We start from the raw sequence: 13,457 nt of genomic DNA on the forward strand, positions 1-13,457 counted from the left end.
TCATGCTGATAATCTTCAAGGAAACCATTCATTTTAAGTTCCAAAGACTCTCAACTCTCTCCTCCACTGATTTGTACATTGGTCTAGATCTAGACACCGAACAATTTTGAAAAATCAAGACATACAGATAAGAAAATATCTAATGTGAACAAGAGGCAAGAAGACACATAGGTTGTATCCAACACAGACCTGCTACCCTTCTGAAAGTAGAACCAAACCCTTGAAAACTCTTGTGTTGAATGTACTTCTCACCCCAAACGTAACTCCAAACTGTGCTGCTTCATTTATAATCCAGCCACATGTGGTAGTGGGCCAGTGACTTAATTTCATTTGCATTTAAGAAACTGGGGATCTACAGCAGCAATAATTCAATTGAAAAAGAATTCTCATTTTTTAAAGTTGTTTACTTCATTAACGTCTTTATGAAGAAGTTCACAGAGTCCTAAAAACAGAATTTTCGTTAAATCGTTTCATATAGAACATCAGGCAAATCACCCTATCAATCAAATACAGTGATGACTGAAGAAACTGAATTTATATGTATATTTTGAAAATGTTTTGTAATTGATCCCCAAAGATAATGATCATCACGTGCAGTGAGCTATTTATTTGGGGGTGATCAGGGACTAGAATAGTTTTATAAGGACTTTCTTTGTTTTTTAATAGATCTTTTTCAATGGCTGTCACAGCATGCTCCATTATATTTTACTATTGTTTTAGTGTCAGAATATTAATCTTTGAATTATTATTTTTTCTCTCTTCTTAAAGATAATAGCTACTATATGAAATGCATATACCCGTCATGACTAGTCTTTACTCTTTTGCCTTTTGAAATGTTTAACTTAATATGACTTTAAGAAGTACTATGACAAGTTAGATCTGGCTGATTACCAAGGATGCTTCTTTTATGCACTGGTGTAATATATAAATTTACATTTGTGCCATACTTTATAAGACATTTAAATATATTCATATTTGGTAAATAAAAGAATGACTACTAGGAACTAGAGGTATGGTTTTAAAAACCTGAGCTTTGGAGAAAAACAGACTGGATTAAAATTTTGTCTCTTCTAGTTACTGTGTGAGCTGGAGAACGTCATTTGACCCTGAGAGCCCAGGTTTTCTCACCTGTGAAATGGGGATCATTAGACCTACCCTTATAGAGTTGTAATGATTCAGCAAGGTCAGGTATGTAAAACACTCAGCACAGTGCCTGCCTCATAAGAAATGCTCAGTAAACTGTGATGTTATTACATGATATGATCCTCAAGAAGTTAGTTATTGAACCCTTTTGCTCATGAGAGAACTAAGGCTCTAAAATTACAGGACCTATCTCAGGTCACACAGAAAATTCTTAGATATCTGAGACTATAACACATGAGAGCTGACTCCAAATCTTCTTCTCTAAGTTAGCTTCCTTCCTGGCTTCCATTGTGAGTTAAATGACTATTTTACAGCTTCTTCTTTTCTGAAAAGTGACATGCCTGGGCTATGATGGCTCTTTCCTGCCTTCCATGGTTCTGTATAAACCTGGTTGGGACATGATCCTATATTGTGTGAGTCTTCCTGCACTTCAGTTTTGCGTCTATAAAATGCTGCAAGATGCTTCTGTTATTCTTGCCATTATTTGTGCATATTCTGACTCTAAAGAGATTTGATCAAGAATGTCTGCAGGCAAATGGCATAGTGATCCTAGCAATGTAAAATCTCCATGTAAGTATTTCTTTTCGGCCACTGGCAGCAATAACTCAGAAGAATGTGTTACTTTTGACAGGGCACACCCATTTCTGCATAATTTGAAGGTGTTACTTTGTCTATAAATAAGACTATTGTATCCTTTTGTGACAAAGTTACTTGTAATCTTTACTTGAATATGCTTATTAGCAGCAAATGTGGGACTTCTGGATTGATAATGACAGAAAGAACTGTTTGCTCTTTCTCTACGCTACTCCATTATTTAGGCCCAAGGGCACAGAAAGTTGCAGAATGTGTCCTAGGATGTGCTTGGTCAACCTGATACCATTTGGAAATACATATTTAATTTGACAGAATTTGTAAATCACATGTTTTTCACTCAGAATAACTCGCAGTGTGAAAATGCTTCCATATGTTAAAAATGGGTCTCTGCTTTGCTGAGGGAATGGGGAACAAAGTCTAGGTTTCAAGGGATGTTGAAAATATACATTGAGCAGGCACATGCGCAAGTCTAAAATGGTATCTTCTTAAAGTTAATTTTAAATAATAATTAGTAGATTTTTCATTACTGCTAACATTAAAGAGGTACTTTTGACACAAAATATCATGTCAGTAAGAACTAAATCACTCTTCAAAAAGACTGCTAATAAGTTAATACAGCTGAAATATAGCTTCATATATTGAGTCCAGATAAATTTAAACTCTTCCCCTTTGGTGAAGAAAAATACTATTTTTAAATTTCTTCATGGATTCCAAGGACACAAGCCGGATGGAGAAGCTTGATTCCAGCTTCTTCCAATTCTAAAACTCTTTTCTTTAAACTTAGTCCTCTTTGTCTTGAGCCTTTGAGCACATAGAAGAAAAAGCTCCTTGTTTCTCCATTTCCACAGGAATAAGTGGATGTTATTCCACGGAAAACAAGTCTTTGGCAGTCTGGTCAGGAAGAAGGAGCTGAGCTGCCATCCAAAGCCCGACCAACCCAGGAGGGGACTGGTCCCCATTCTCCTCTAGGGAACCCCCAGGAGACCTGTCGTTCCTCTTCTCCTTGCGTTTGAGAGCTGACCTGCCCTCCTGGCCCTCAGGCATAGAAAGGTAGCAGGAATAACATGATGCCTGTGGCAGATGGTTCTGCAGGGATATATATTATTGCACCATATCAGAACTAGTTTGGAGGAAGTAAAGGCCAGGTAGTAATTTGTACACTGACCAGAAACGTTTTATTCACCAGGCTAATAAAAATTAGCAGAGAAAAGTTTTTTACTTTTAAAATTTATATGACTTTAAAAATTCCCAGGAAAACTGAAAACAATACTTTTAATTTATGTTTTCCTGAGGATACCTGGCTAGCTCAGTTGGCTCACTACAACCTCTGCCTCCTGAGTTCAAGTAATTCTCATGCCTCAGCCTCCTGAGTAGCTGGGATTACAGGCATGTGCCACCAGGCCTGGCTAATTTTTGTATTTTTAGTAGAGATGGGATTTTACCATGTTGTCCAGGCTGGTCTTGAACTCTTGACCTCAGGTGATCCGCCCGCCTCGGCTTTCCAAAGTGCTGGGATTACAGGCATGAGCCACCACGCCCAGCACGTTAATTTAACCTTACTCAGTTTTTAAAATGAAAAACGTTAAAAACACACACACACACACAAAACTTTAATCCATATTTGAAAATGAAGCTTTTATAACAAAAGTTTGTCTTGTTAAATAAACAGAACCTCATAATCTATGGTTCTGGTACGTGTCTTGCCTATACTCTGTATATAAAAATACACACACACACACACACAACTTTATCTGCCACTTTATGTCTCTGCAGACAAGTAAAGTTTAATACAATCATAGACCAAAATAATCCATTTTCAGCATTCACAGACTTTCTTCTCACTTTACTCTTATTCTTTCGATAGCAATATCCTTCCTTTTATTAGAACAATTCCTTAAACAGGTCATTATAAAAGTCTGAAATATGGTTTTTACATCTAGATGGAGCCCCACTCCAGAGAGAGGACCATATTATTGACCTGTAGTTGCTGCAAGTCTGAGAGTTTCTCTGAATCTGATGAGGGAAAGGAATTTGAATCTCATTAGCATTGAGTTCTTTCAGGACCTGAAGCCCGTCCTGCCATGATACAGGTCATACTTAAAAATCTCTTTATCTCTCCTGTTTGAATATATAGGTTGGGTTCCCTCTCCTCACTTCCTTTATTTTTTGAGTTGGAGTTTCACTGTTGTTGCCCAGGCTGGGGTGCAATGGCACGATCTCGGCTCATCACAACCTCTACCTCCGGATTCAAGTGATTCTCCTGCCTCAGCCTCCCAAGTAGGTCACTTCCCATTTTAACCCCTGTTCTCCTTCCGAATCAACTCACAGACATATATTTTATGTTCTTTTGATGTGGCTTTAGTTAGTATCAAATACCTTCACACCAGCATCCCTTGCTAAAAGTCTAGACCTTATTCCTATGACCTTTTGTTTATTGCCATCCACAGGGTGTGAGGTATGTGATCATTGGGTAGAAGGAATGCAGCTTTTTAGTGAATACAGGTATTTACTGCATTTTAAATCCTGTCTTTTGAATATTTTGCTAGATTTGCCGACAGACTTCATTAAAAAGCAACTCCAGTGTGAAACTTACCTTCCCTAAATGTTGATTAAAATTTTAAGTCAAGTTAATGATTTAATAGAATAGTTGAGCCACCACTTGAAATAAAGTCCCAGTTTAAATAAAAAGTGAATTATAATAATGACTATTATTTAACCCCTTTTTAATTTGAGGTTTTGCCTACTGCCTCTTTATTTTGTCAAAAACCCAAACTGCTCTCCAAGGCTGTGTCAGTCCAGTTCCAAAAATGGTACATTGCTATCTTTCACACTTCATGCACTGTGGGACATAGGGGCTATGCAGCTATTTAAAGTTAAGCAAAAATTGCTAGCCTAATCAGTAAGCCACTTGCTCTGAGCTGCTAGGAGTGCACTGGTACATCTGCATTTTTACAACTGTTTCTTTTTCAGTCAAATATACCCTTTTGGGAGACAGTTGGATGTAGTTGGTAATTCATATATAAATTAACCAGTGATTTAATAGCAACCTATTCTAAACAACTGAACCACAAATTGAGTTCAAGGGCCAGCCATCATCCAAGCCCTTCTCAGGTACTTAGCTGAACATCTATTTTATACCAGCTTAAGAGGCAGTGAGCATGAGTGAAAGCAGTGTCTGGAGTCCGGATCTTGGATTAGGAGCTTGGCTGAAGACCCCAGCTGTGAGACTTCCTGGGACTTTCACAAAGAAGTCAGCTAATACATCAAAAGTACTGAAAAACAGTTTCTGGCATGTAACAAGCACTTCATAAATGTGATTTGTTTGTAAGTGACATGTTAGCACTGTGGTATGGTCTAGGGTATGAATCCATTTTTCTGCTCTCAAATAACTTGTACAACACAGCTGAGGCAGCATTACCACAGAAGAATAATTCATGGCAAAGCTGAGTATCTCAGTTTTGAAAGTGATTTTGTAGGTCCCCTAATGGAACTTATCATCTAAAGTGTCTACAGCATCCTCAGTAGATGGCCTTCCATAACAAAGAGTATCAATAAGAGTTCAAATATTTGCTCTTGCCAGATCTTACTTCATGTGTGGAGCACACTAGTGTACAGGCTACATGTGTGCCAGGATCTTGGCCCTTCATCCCACAGGGTCAGCCTCCTGAATTTACCTCAAAGTGCTGTATCATTTTTAACATATGCCTTATTGTGTAAAAGTGTAGAGAAGTGCTGCTTCTTGTTGTCACAGTTGTAGTTGACTTTAGAAGACACAGCAAAGATAGCATTATTTGTATGTGAATGTTAGATTAAATTATACCACCTGAAGTGGTATCTATTGACCTAGTGGGGAATTTGTACCTCAGGTGTGGTTGCTAGCACCAGGAAACCCACATCCATAGGCTTCTCATTACAAAGTTGTCATCTTTCCATCTCAATATCCGAGCCTTTGAGATTTAGCATCATCAACATCAGAAATGAATTTTCATCGGTGAAATTAATGGCATTCAAGACCTTGGATTACCTGAAATATTTTAAGGACGCTTGCTAGTCTTACACAACCTGGACAGAAGAATCTGGCAAGACCTGTAGCCTGTACTTTTTAGAACGGAGCCCAAAGCTTTATATTGAAAGGCCCCAGTGTCCATTAATGAGCAGGATCATTCTTGGTTACTGGCTGACTGCACAGAATACTGCCTGGAGAATGTCGTTTTGTCTGAGCAAACCTTTTAGGCAGAATGTAATCGGATTACCTAAGGAACATAAAGTTCGGGACATCATATGCAGTCTTTTATGCTTGTTTGCTAATTAATGTTTGTTTAGTAAATATCTGTCAATTTGAAGAATTTAGCCTAAGATTTTCTTTATTTTAACATAGTATTGAGGTTGGGAGGAATAGCTTACTTTTACTGCATCCCGCTCCCCAAAAGAACCTGAAAGATGTAAATGATCAAATTAACTCAAGTTGGCATGTAATATTTCCCATTTCTCTCACAGTCAAAACCAAAGAGCTTACCAGGGCAGACATGACTATCTAACTGCTCTTTCCTCTCGTGTCTCCCTTATCTCTCAATCACTTCCTAACACTCACTTAAGTTAACTTGATTATACTGGCCTCCTGTTGCCCTCCAACACAGTCGTCCTTAAAGTGTGATCGCTGCAACTGCAGCAATGATGGCATTTCTCTGAGAACTTGTTAGAAATGAAAATTTTTGACTCCTTCCCTCCACTCCCCTCAGAACTTCTGAATCAGAAAATCAGAGTGGGACCCAGCAATTATGTTTTAATAAGCTCTCCAGGTGATTCTGCAGGTGATGCTAAAGTTTGAGAATCACTGACCTAGATAACTGAAATTATTTTTGCTGTAACTGAAATAAGTCAATAACCATGACAGAACAAATGTAGGCCAAGTGTTAATTTCTAAAACTCGGAGTCTTTGTACTTACTCTTTATTCTACCTGGACTGTTCTTCCACCAGATGTGGCACGACCCACTCCCTCACCTCTTACAGGTCTTTACTCAAATTCACCTTCTTAATGAGGTCTTCCCTGAGCACCCTGCTTAAATCAGACCGCCATTATGACACTCTATTCTGCCTGCTTAATTTTTTCCGTAATTCCTGTCTTCATTATTATCATTTATACTGTTGATCCCCAACCTTTTTGGCCCAAGGGACTGGAAGACAATTTTTCCAAAGATAGTGGGAAGGTGGGCGGGGATGTTTTGGGGATGAAACTGCCTCGCCTCAGATCATCAGACATTAGATTCTCACAAAGAGCACACAACCTAGATCGCTCACATGCACAGTTCACAATAGGGTTCGTGCTCCAGTGAGACTGCAATGTGTATTGATCTGACAGGAGGCAGAGCTCAGGTGGTACTGCTCACTCACACCCTGCTTACCTCCTGCTGTGTGACCCGGTTTCTAATAGGCCATGGACCCCTATTTGCACTATATATTTTGCTTATTTATCTTCTTTATTGTTTGCCTTTCTGCCTCTCAGAAAATAAGCTCCTTGTGGGCAGGAGTTTTTGTTTGCTTTGTTCACTAGAGTCTAGAACAGTGCCTGATAAATGGCAGCCACTAAGTATTTGTTAAATAAAATAAATGAAGTGCTATATAACTGCAAACAAGATGAAGTAGAAATGGAGTGAAAAAATATTCATGAAGTAGTCCATTTTAGGTGTTTATTAAAGGATAACTGATGAGTCAGTCATGGCTTTAAAACAATAACAACACTGAATTCTAAAGAAAATTAAGATAAATCATTGGTTCTAAAGGATATTCAATAATGGAAAGACAGATACTTGACAAAAAGAGTAGTGTCTCGTCCTAGGTATTAGATAGTTCTTTTTATTATATCTCAATTTATCCTTTGCTAATTTCATTGATTAGCTAATTTTTGCTGACTGTGTTATTAATAGAGAATTTCTAAGCTTTAGGAATAAAATCAGCAATAAAATACCACTATTATTAAACCTGACTAAGGTTATACTAACATTTTCTCTCGAAAGTGTGATATTTCCTGAGCTGTGGGTACTCTGCCAGCAAGACAGAGTTATGTTCTTGGGCACATTATTCAAATTCATTGAGATATTTCAGTCTCTTCACTATTCTAAGGAATTACTAGTAGAGGCCTAGAGGAAAATTTGGAGTCTGAGGCCTCCTAGGCAGTCTCACATTTTGGAAAATGAGGCCTAAATTACATAGAATAAAATGCACAGATGAATTTTTGACAAATGTATGTGCTCAGGTAACCAAAACCCTATCAAGATATAAAACATTTTTATTGCCCTAGTGTGTTCTTTGTGTCCTGTTCCGGTTCTCCTCTCTGGGCAATAACTGTTCTGCTGTCTATCACCATGGCCTAATTTTGCCTGTAGAAGTAAGTACTCTTTTGTGTCTGCCTTATTTGCACTCACTATAACATTTCTGAGATTCACCTACATGATTACATGTATCAGTAATTCATTTCTTTTTACTACTGAGTAGTAGTCCAGTGTGTTAATATACCACAATTTGCTTACCAGCTTACTTGCTTATAAACAGTTTGGAGTTATTCACATTCTGGAGCTTATATGAATAAAATCTGCTACAAACATTCTTGTGCAAGGCTTTCGTGGTTATATTTTTATTTTTCTTGGAACTGTTATGGAACACCTAAATATGGAACTGTTGGATCACAGGGTACTTGTGGGTTTAATTATATAAGAAATTGCCAAATTGTTTTCCAAAGTGGTTTTTACCCCTTCCCAGCAATGAGTGAGTTCTGGTTGTTTCACATCCTTTCCAAGCATCATGTTATCAGCATTTAAAATTTTAGCCATTCTAGTGGATGTGAAGTGACATTTCATGGTGGTTTTATTTTGGATTTCCCTGATAACTGACAGCATTGAACATCTTTTGATATGCTTTTGGCCATTTATATACTTTCTTTTTGAAGTGTTTGCCAGATCATTTGCCCATTTTTTAACCAAATTGTTTATCATGAGTTGTAAGAGTTTTTAACATATTCTGATTGAAAGTTCTTTTTCAAATATATATTTGACATTTTTCTCCCAGTCTTTTCTTTTCTTAGTGGTATCTTTTGAAGAACAGATATGTTTAATATTGATAATCTAACTTATCTATGTTTTATGGTCAATGCTTTTTTGTCTGTCTAAAAAGCTGCCTTTTTGACGGTGAAGGTATTTTCCTACATTTCTTCTAGAAGCTTTATACATTTAGCTTTTGCATTTCAGTCATATTCTATCTGAAACTAATTTTTGTGTGAGTAGGTATTGTGGTTCATTTTCAGAAATATTTTTCACCATTTGTTCCAGGATTCTTACAGAGAAGACTATCCCTTCTCCCTTTGAATTATCTTGATACCTTTGTCAAAAACCAATTGACAATGTACTAATAGATCAATTTCTGGACTTTATATTCCGTTCTAATAATAGATTTTTCTATCCTTACACTGATATTATATCATCTTGATTTATTATAACCTGAAATCCAAAAGTGTAGTTGTCAACTTTGTTCTCTTTTTCAAGATTGACTTAGTTATTCTAGGTCCTTAACATTCCCTTATACTTTTAAAATCAGTTTGTCAATTTCAAGACAAAAAATGTGCTGTAATTTTTATTGAGATGGTCAAGTTGAGGAAAATTGACATCTTAATATTGAGCATTCCAATTCAGGAATTTGGGATGTATCTCTTCTTGTAATTCAATCTTCTTCAGCTTCACACTGCAATATTTAAGTATACAAGTCCTGCACATATTTTGTTAAATTAATCCATAACTATTTCCTTTTTATGCTATTAAATAAGTATTCTAATATTTTTAATTTCCACTTGTTCTCAACTAATATATAGAAATGCAATATTTTTTGTATGTTGACTTTGTAGCCTGTTACCTTAGTAAATGTGTTTATTAGTTCTAGCATTTTTTGATAGATTTCTCAGGATTTTTCCACAAACACCATCAATCATCTGCAAAAAAAGACAGTTTTACCTCTTTGTTTCCAATATGTAAGCCTTTTATTTCTTTTTCTTAATGTAATATGCTGGCTAGGATCTCCAGTACACTGTTGAATAAAAATAATGATAATGGACATCTCTGTTTATTTTTCCTAATCTTAGAAGGAAAATGCGCAATCTACATTGAGTAGTGTTAGCTGCTGGGTTTCTTGTAAATGTTTTTCATCAGGTTGAGGAATTTGCTCTATTCCAAATCCCTTGAGTTTTTGTATCACTTGGCATTGAATTTTATGTTCCTCTGCATCTTTCTGGCACAAAAGTATTCATAACACTCCATTATAATCCTTTTAATATCTGTAGTGATACCCTGTACATCATTCCTGATACTGATGGTTTCTCTCTCTCTCTCTCTTTTTTTTTTAGATAGAGTCTCATGCCATCGCACATGTGCAGTGCAGTGACACGATCTTGACTCACTACAACATTTACCTCCCGGTTCAAGCAGTTCTCGTGCCTCAGTCTCCTGAGTAGCTGGGATCACAGGTGCATGCCACCACACCTGGCTAATTTTTGTATTTTTAGTAGAGATGGGGTTTCACCATGTTGGCCAGGCAGGTCTTGAACTCCAGTCCTCAAGTGATCCCCCCACCTCAGTCTCCCAAAATGCTGAGATTACAGGTGTGAGCCACCATGCCTGGCCATGTCTCTTTTTATTGATTAATCTAGGTAGGGGTTTATTAATTTTATTAATATTTTGAAAAGAAGTAGCTTTGGGGAATCATGGAGGACCAGACTACTTTCTCATGACTTTGTTTTTAGGAATGGAAAAATAAAGGGTTTTTTTGGAATTTGTTTTTGTTAAGTCCAACTTCAAAAGTGTAATTAGGGATGGCCTTGGACAACCATGGCATTTTTTTTTTCTTTTTTGAGACAGAGTCTCACTCTGTTGCCCAGGCTGGAGTGCAGGGCGCAATCTCGGCTCACTGAAACCTCTGCCTCCCAGGTTCAAGTGATTCTCCTGCCTCAGCCTCCTGAGTAGCTGAGGCTCCAGGCACATGCCACCATGCTCGGCTATTTTTTTTTTTTCCTTTTTTTTTTTTTGTATTTTTAGTAGAGACAGGGTTTCACCATGTTGGCCAGGATGTTCTCAATCTCCTGACCTCATGATCCACCTGCCTCGGCCTCCCAAAGTGCTGGGATTACAGGCATGAGCCACTGTGCCCAGTCTGGCTTTTTTTTCCAGTGGTAAAATATACTTACCACAAAATTTATCATTTCAACCATTTGTAAGTGTACAGTTCAGTCGTGTGAACTGTATTCACATGTTTGTATAACCAATCTCCAGAACTCTTTTCATCTTGCAAAACTGAAACTCTGTACCATTAAACAGTATATCCTCAATCCTTTCGGCCCCAAAACCCTAGAAGCACCATTCTACTTTCTGTCTCTCTAAATTTGACTACTTTAGATACCTCATGTAAGTGGAATCAGACAATGTTTATCTTTTTGTGACTGGCTTATTTCATTTAACTTGATGTCCTCAGGTTTATCTATGTTGTAGCGTGTGTCAGAATTTCCTTCATTTTTAAGGCTGAAAATTATTTGATTATATATACATGTATAGTGTGTGTGTGTATATATATATAGTGTATACATGTATATAGTGTGTGTCTATATATATATACACACACCATATTTTGTTGATCCATTCATTCGTCAATGGAGATTTGTTTGTTTCCATCTTTTGGCTATTGTGAATAATACTACCATGAGCATAGGTGCACAAGTATCTGTTTGAATTCCTGCTTTTACTTCACTTAGGATTTTTATCCAGAAGTAAAATTGCAGGATAACATGGTAATTCTATTTGTTAATTTTTTGAGGAACTGCGGGATATGGTTTGGCTGAGTCCCCACCCAAATCTCATCTTGAATTGTAGTTCCCATAATCCCCACATGTCAAAGGAGGGACCCAGTGGGAGGTAACTGAATCATTGGGGGCCATTACCTCCATGCTGTTCTCATGATTGTCAGTGAGTTCTCATGAGATCTGATGCTTAAGGGACTTTTCCCTCTTTGCTCGTCACTTCTCCTTCCTGCCACCATGTGAAGAAGGATGTGTTTGCTTCCCTTTTTCTGCCATGATTGTAAGTTTCCTGAGGCCTTCCCAGCCCTGTGGAGCTGTGAGTCAATTTAACCTGTTTCCTTTATAAACTACCCAGCCTCAGGCAATTCTTTATAGCAGCACGAGAACAGACTAATACATTGCCATAGTGCTTTTCACAGCAACTCCACTATTTTATCTCCTCCAACGGTGCATGAGGTTTCAATTTCTCCACATTCTCCCCAACATTTGTTATTTCCTGTTATTTTTGTTTTGTTTTGTTTTGTTTTGTTTTTTTACGAATAGTAGCCATCCTAATAGGTGTGAAGTGAGAAAATGAAGTTTCAGCCACTAAATTTATTTATTTATTATTTCCTAGTGCAATCTATTAGGAAAGCTTATTATGGAACTATCTAAGGGGTCCTTACATAGTTCCATGGAAGGAACTGTCACACCAAAAAGACCAAATGTGATTAGAGATTGGAAATTTCGAACCCACCCCATTCCCCTAACCTCCTAGGAGGAGAGAAGAACTGGAGATTAAGTTCAATCATATGGCCAATTATTTAATCAATCATGCCTACATAATGAAACCTCATTAAAAATCCTGGACACCATGCTGAGGGGAGCTCCCTGATACTAAGAGGGTGGCGCATCCTGACTCTGTGGAAGCAGAGGCTCCTGTGCTCATGACCCTTCCAGTCCTCCTCACCTCTTCAACTGGCTGACCATTTGTATCCCTTATAATAAAATGGAAATTGAAAGTGCAGAGCTTTCCTCAATTCTGTGAGTTGTTCTAGTGAATTATCAAATCTGAGGGGTTGTGGGAAGTCTTTAATTTGTAATTGTCCTGACAGAAGTACAGGTTGCTTGGGGACAGCTGAAAATCATTGTTGGAATCTGAAATGGGGCAGTCTTGTGAGACTAAGTCCTTCATTTGTGGGTCTTCACTAATTCTGGGTAGTATCAGAATTGAATTGTAGGACACTCAGAGAATTGGTGTCAGAAGACACAAAGAAAATCATGAGGCATTCAAAAATGTCTTGGTTATCCATGGAGAAGTTTCTCTAGTATAGATCAATTTAAAAAATTAAACATTGTAATACTAGAAATCATAGATTTTATGAGACAGCTGTATGTAACAGAAAGTACATTGAAAATAACTGTAACTTTGGAAAAGTCATCTTGACCTTGAAGATTCACAGTTTCCACATCTTTATAAATGAGGATAACAATACTTGCCTGTGATTATTAGTTTTATGTGTCAGCTTGGCTGTTCCATGATACCCAGATATTTTGTCAACATTCTGGATGTTTCTGTGAGGATGTTTTTGGATGAGGTTTATACTTAAACTAGTAGACTTTCACTCAAGCAGATTGCCCTTCATTAGTGGGTGAATCTCATCTAATCAGTCAAAGGCCTGAATAGAACAAAAGACTGACTTCCCCAGAGCAACCAAGAACAGACTCAACTGCAGAATTAACTCTTCACTTGGGTCTCCAGCCTGTCAGTCAACACTGCAGTTTGAACTTACCAGCCTCCATAGTTGTGGGAGTGAATTTCTTAAAATAAATCCCCCACTCTCTCACTCTGTCTCTCTTCTCTCTATTCTCTCTCATTAAAATTTTGCATATAACTTTTGATGCTTCCCA

General features: G+C 37.5%; 1 protein-coding gene and 1 long non-coding RNA gene across 6 annotated transcripts in view; one reads left to right on the forward strand and one right to left on the reverse strand.

The window, feature by feature from the left end:
• RANBP3L (RAN binding protein 3 like) overlaps positions 1-13,457 on the reverse strand; it is a 50,426-nt gene that overhangs the window by 32,277 nt on the left and 4,692 nt on the right. The gene's annotated exons all lie outside the window — the stretch shown is intronic.
• LOC111545521 overlaps positions 1-13,457 on the forward strand; it is a 102,208-nt gene that overhangs the window by 24,833 nt on the left and 63,918 nt on the right. Inside the window, exon 2 of the long non-coding RNA XR_002732488.2 lies at positions 1,075-1,188. This is a non-coding gene — a long non-coding RNA (uncharacterized LOC111545521). The remainder of the gene's footprint in view (positions 1-1,074; positions 1,189-13,457) is intronic.

Source organism: Piliocolobus tephrosceles, chromosome 4 (genome assembly GCF_002776525.5).
Source record: "Piliocolobus tephrosceles isolate RC106 chromosome 4, ASM277652v3, whole genome shotgun sequence".
Lineage (NCBI taxonomy): Eukaryota > Metazoa > Chordata > Mammalia > Primates > Cercopithecidae > Piliocolobus > Piliocolobus tephrosceles.